Consider the following 6602-nt stretch of genomic DNA (forward strand, 5'->3'; position numbering starts at 1 on the left):
TATCTTTTCTATGCCATGTATGGTCTTAAGCACTCTAGCTTTAAGTGAGATCACATGAAAACCATATAGCTACACTTCTATTGGGATTCCCTTTAGGTTCTGAGGACTTCCCAGTCAAGTCTTTCAGGAGGGAGAGTTTCATTAAATTCTTTTTCTATAACTGGGGAAGAAAACTAGTGCACTTCTTCAGCTCTGGTCTGGGGTAACTCCAGCCATCTCAAGAAATCCTGCAGAGTATCTTTGTCCCTCTCTTGTTTGGTGCTGTGCCATTTACAATGATTTACATAAAAATTAACAAAGACTTTATTGATATCCAACTGATCATCTGTTGTAGTACCCATCACCATTGAGCTTTATTTTACTGCTTTTGCCTTTCTGTTTTTTAGCCAAGATGCTATAAGCCTGCCAGCTCTGGTGGCATAGAGAAATATAGTTGTGACAACAGCTCATGTGATCAGTTCCCTAATGTAGCTGTTGGGGAAGGATATGAATACCCATATTGTTTGGCTGGTGGGGCAGAATCAGATGCACTGCCACAAAACCTCAAAGGAGGGGTAATGATGCAAATACATGATCTAAAGATGAATGGATGTTAGAATCCCCAAGTCATGACCTGGTGGTAGCCTTTAACATGGAGGTGTGGAAGTGTGCATTGACATGGGGGGAGGCATTGTGAGCCTCTTTGGTGACACAAATTGCATGGTCCCCATCTAGGGATGGGTGATACCACTGCAAATATCCTTGTTGATGGAATGTCAGTCAGATCCTTTAGTACATTCATATAGTTAGAGCCTTGTATTAACCTGATAAGCAGTTAAACATTGTTCCTCAATGGGCTGCAATATGAAAACTTATAATGTTAACAATAACTTCAGTTCTAGTCATGACACGGTCATAACTGCCTTCCAAGAACACTTCTTACAACTTAAAACAACAGGGACTAAATTCTTAAACTTACATAATTTTAAAATGAAAATGAAGTGGTAAAAAAGCTCTGACTTAACTCTCACATAAAAATTAGTAAATAGTTAGAGCGTCTGTTATTCTGGTAAATTTGTAAAGTCACCCAGAAGTGTATTTGGTGTGCCCAGAAATTTTAATGTGGATGTAATTAACAGAAACTGGCCTAGTAAAGTTTCAGCCCAAGCAAATAAATGCAGCTAATCAATCAAACATTCCTAGGAAGGTCTTCCTGCATTGAGGGGGAATATTCAGAATGTAATGCAATGATGAATACCTTACCTTGTGTAAGTTGCTGTTTTCACTGGTATTTTCTGAGCCCCCTTGTGAGTTGTCCTTGCTGAGGCCTCCTTCATAACTTTAAACATTTATAAGGGATTTCTATTATCCATGTTCTCTTTGATGCTCATGGACTTTTAAAATTCCCCTGTCAGCTGCACCATCATCTGCTAGAACCTCATATGCTATCCTAAGTAAACTTAAGGGGCTTCACTTTTCTGCAGCCATGCTATCTGTAGCTAGGTAGCAATTGTAAGGATCAATGAAGCTTAGAGATTGGTGCAAGCATCCACAATTCGGTAATCCTCTTACACCTTTCAACTGTAGTGATGGTGATGTTGTTTTTCTGGTCATCCCTTTCTGTTTTATGTTTGGGCTTCCATGGAAAACACTCTGTAGAAGCACAAGGACTGCTTTCAGACAGTAAAGAGTTCTTTCTTTTGAAAGTGCAAAAAGGTACCTAAGTTGTGCTGGCACCCCCTTTTAGTTGTGTAGTTTGCCCTATTGCACACAAGCTTTTCTTTGGAAAATGATTTCCTAGGAAAGATCATGATACAGATGAGCAGTGCTGCTGTTTACTATAAAAATATATTTGTTGATTTACTTATTTTCAATTTGTTGATTCAGTTAGCCCTGCTGAATAGTCCCTATTTTCAGAAGGGGACCCATGATTAGATTAACAAAGGATTTGTTTAACATTGTATAATGAAATGATTTTAGATGGATTGGTATGCGACAGAGTGAACAATTGCTACCCCATATTATTTGCATGAACCTGTGTTTGTCTGTGAAGCATAGCATCCTCATTACAATCTGTCACAGTGTAGGGGGCTGTTTGTGGCAGAGCATTATGAATATGTGTGCCCTCTTAATCAGTAGTAGTCTAAAAGTCAGTTGAACAGAAACTGGCTTTGTGGCATACAAGGAGTTAAGCTCTGATTGTGGCTTGGAATTCCTGGATTTGATTAGCAGAGAGGAATCTAGAAGAGCCAACCAGAGAGGGTGGGAGTGAGTATCCAATGCTAACTCACGCCTCTTGGGGGGAGAGAGGTGGTCAGGTCTGTTATGACACTGACTCCCTAGATGAAATGGGAATAGACCACAGCATATAGGCTGGATGCCTACACTTTGCTTTGCCAACCAACAGGCAGTAAGTAGCCTTCTAAAGGGCATAAGCAAGTGTGTATTTCAGCCACCTGGTCAGTATAATAAAATCTTTGATGACTACTTGGATAATGGTCTTCTATAATTGTTTCTCTCTCTCTCATCCCCTCTCTGTCTCTCTCTCTCTTTATATATATATGTGTGTGTGTGTGTGTATATATATATATATATATATATATATATATATATATATATATATATATATATATGTATATTTATTAATGTATGTACAGGGTAACTGATGAGCTAATCAAACATCGGAGGGATAATGTTTGGCGTACAGCTGGAGTAAATTATACCCCCTTGAATTAAAGCTAGTTAAAAGGCTTTAGGACAAGAACACTCAAAAAGACCAGTGTCCAAGCCCTCCATTTCCTTCATCCAGACCTACCAGACACAGGATGCTACTTTTGTTGTCTATTTTTCAAATCTTGCAGCATTTTTGAAATAGATGGAGCCATTCCTTCTGCTTTCTGATATTGCCTGGAAGTCTAGTACCTCTAGACCTGTATGGTCTGCAACAGTGGTTTCTTTTCTTTTCTCTTTTTTTTGTCTGTGTACTGCTCACTGATATTTTATTTTAAAAATAGCTTCTTTAGCTTCCTTGTCCTGCAAATTCATGTATATTAACCCAGCCGTTCCCTTTCTAGTTTGTAGTGAATTTCTTTTATCAAATCACCTTATATCTGCAATGTTAAGCCTCCTGATTCTCTCCTTCTATATTCACCCTTTGTCTTAGGCATTAGCAATGCCCTCTTTGATGCTGCACATCTATATTAGATCCTGAATACTGTGCAAATCACTCTTCTTTCCTTTCAGTGTTATATCTTTCACACACTAAGTTATATCCTTCACACATTATATTCCTCTGCTATTCTGCTCTCTAAGCCTTTTATTATAAAGGACCCTAGCCTTTCTAGCAACTTCTTTGTTTCCCATTCCAGTTTTATTTCCACATCTTGTCTGCTCTCTGATTATCTCCCAGACTACCTATTTAAACAGTTCTCTTTCCACTTCTCCATTTTTTCGTCAGATTTACTATATTTCATCAAAAGGTTGGGGTACCCCAACCTCCTGGTTACTTGTTTGTACTCTACTCATATCCATTTGTCCTCTTATTCCTCCTCCTTCAAATAAAACTATCACAACACTTCTGAATATTGCTAATTTTCTCTACTATGCTTTATTGATGTTGTATTGAACATTTCTTCTACTTATCCTATATTTTGAAACAACTGATTCACTTTAAAATTAAACATATATTAAAAGATTTTTATGGCTTCATCAATAAATGCAGGAATTACTAATAACAGTGATACAGCCAATATTCAACAATGGCTATGCATTTCCAATACCACTTCAAAGCCATGACAGAAAAATATTTCACCATTAAGAATATTGCTGTCCAAACTAAAAATTTAACCCTGTCCTAATATGCCATGTCTCAAACTGAATCAATCTGTTCTAAAATGAATATAAAACTATATTTTGTAATTGATTAAAATAGTTGATTTTTTAGTTGCCAAATTTTCAACATAACCAACCATTGGTGCAAATATAATAGTGTAGTTCAACAGTTCCAGTTCGGTATTACTCAATGGCACTCCAGAATATTAATAACATTATTACTGTCTCTTTTTTTCTGCTCAATGTGCCTTCCAGTTGAATTATATTATGGAAAAACGTAGTAATAACATATGTAACACCAACATGTATTCTATACCTTTTATTTTGTGCTTAAAGGATGGTCCTGAAAGTTTTTCCTTCATTTCACCCACTTTTACAGGATAGAACTGCTGATATTCCCTATTGGTGGTCACATGTTTGTCCTCTAAATGAAATTATTTTTGTTCCCATGCTCACTACTTGCAATCATGACACTCCACACTCTCCTTGGCATGTTACTTCTCAGTCTGCTTCTGGTTCTGAGAGTACGTAATTCAGGGGATCCTCCACGCTGGTGCAGGGATCAGTACAGATCCCCGACTGCACTTTCCACAGAAACATTAATCAGTGAGCATACTTAACCAAAAGTGCTGTTCACCGAAGCAGTACTTTCGGGTAAGTATGCTTGTTGTGCTGGTTGTACTACGGTGCAGATAAGGGAAAATTCCCTTTTCCCCACTGTAGTGCGACCTCAGAGTGAGAATATTAAAATAGGGGGGTGTGGGGGCATAACCCCCCACATGGGGGGTGCAGGGGGGCTTGCCCCCCTGCATAACAGTAGATTTAATGTTTTTTTTTTAATATACTTTAATGAAAGTGCTTTTTCAGTGAAAGCACTTTCGTTAAAGTGTGTTCGGTAATTATGGATTTGGACTTTTGAGCTTTTGATCAAAAGTCCTAGATCCCTGGTGAGATATAACCTCAGCAGCCCTTCTATTGGATAATCACTGCTTCTTTCTTAGAAATACTTGACTGTTTGCATAATCATCAAAATCAGATTACATCTTATTCATTTTCTGTTTCAAGAGTTCATCTTCCATAACTTTTACATCATTAATTTTCTTTATTTTACTTAATTCAAGAGTAGGCACCCCACCTTTTATTTGATTATGCTAAATTGTTATGTCATCCAGTAATTTGCCTTGTTTATGCTAAATTGTTATGTCATCCAGTAATTTGCTTTGTTTAATGCCATCTCTCTCCCTCTGTCTAATACAATCTGTAAACACTCACACTGTGGTGTGCTGCCACTACCTGTATGATCTCAAGTCTTTTATCATCTTCATCATTAATGATAAAAGGAGTAGATGGGCTCTTAAAGGCATGCAGCCCCCTTTGTGTTATATGTACTTGCTGAGATATGAACATACTGAGGTGAGTATTCAGCTCCTCCTGCCCATAGCCATCACGTTAGCATAGTGTAGCTTGTGTGAACCTATAGGACAGTTCAACCTCTGGTTTCTGGGCAAGAAAGGCCTCAAGATGACAACAGACTACTCCTTTATACCACTGGTGTCCTGATGGAGAGGAAGGCCATCTGCTGGCAAAGAGATTGTGAACTTTCCTGGTATTCATATTTACTGCAGGCTTCTGCAGGTAGATAATATTCTTCCAGTATAGAAATGAGATTCATGATGTGTAAAGCCAACTTTATGACCATGTTTGATACTAAGGAGACAAATAAATTGCAATCATTTCACTATACTTTTATTTTAAGAGTCCAATAAAATGACTTGTGTGTTCAGTTGTTTGAGCAGAATTTCAGTCAGTTCTATATGTATATCCTATAGTAGGCCACAAACTAGAACTGTAATCCACACACAACACTCCAGTGGCCTCTTTTTCTTAAAAAAATACCTGAAACAAGGATGAAAGGAAACAGTGTACTCCAGCTACTACTACAAATACTACTACTACTACTACTAAAAATGCTAACACTATCACCACCACCACTACTTCTACTGCTAACAGTACCACCACCATCACTACTACTACAACTACTACCACTACTACCACTTCTACAAACACTACCACTACCATCACCATCATCACTACAACTACTATTACTTTTACTACAAATACTACCACAAGCACCACCCTTACTACTACTACTACTGCTACTACCGCCATCACTACTACTACCACCACCATCACTACTACTACTATTACTACTACCGCCACTTCTACAAACACTACCACTACCATCATCACTACTACTACTATTACTTCTACTACACATACTACCACTAGCACCACCCTCACTACTACTACTACCACCACCATCACTACTACTACTATTACTACTACTACCACTTCTACAAACACTACCACTATCATCACCATCATCACTACTACTACCATTACTTCTACTACAAATACTACCACTAACACTACCCTCACTACTACTACTACTACCACTACTACCAGTACCACACCACCACTACTACAACTACTACTATTACTATCACTACTAGTGCTGTTACTACAACTACTACTACCACTACCACCACCACTACTACTGCTACAACAACCACTACTATTACTACCACTAATACCACCACTACTGCTACTAGTAAGTGTATTGCTTGAGTAAATCACACTACCCTGTAATTATATTGTTTAATATCATCACCATAAAGAAAATGAAAAATGGAGTAACAGGCATTTCTGAAATACATTAATTGAGCAAATATGTCCCTAAAATGGTAAGTTTGGTATCTATTGAGTAACAGAGCACCATTCACTTGTCACAC

General features: G+C 37.8%; 1 protein-coding gene across 1 annotated transcript in view; it reads right to left on the bottom strand.

The window, feature by feature from the left end:
* Positions 1–6602, bottom strand: part of NOSTRIN (nitric oxide synthase trafficking) — a 702548-nt gene that overhangs the window by 121577 nt on the left and 574369 nt on the right. The window lies entirely within an intron of this gene.

Source organism: Protopterus annectens, chromosome 6.part1, assembly GCF_019279795.1.
Source record: "Protopterus annectens isolate FY-2018-M chromosome 6.part1, PAN1.0, whole genome shotgun sequence".
Lineage (NCBI taxonomy): Eukaryota > Metazoa > Chordata > Ceratodontiformes > Protopteridae > Protopterus > Protopterus annectens.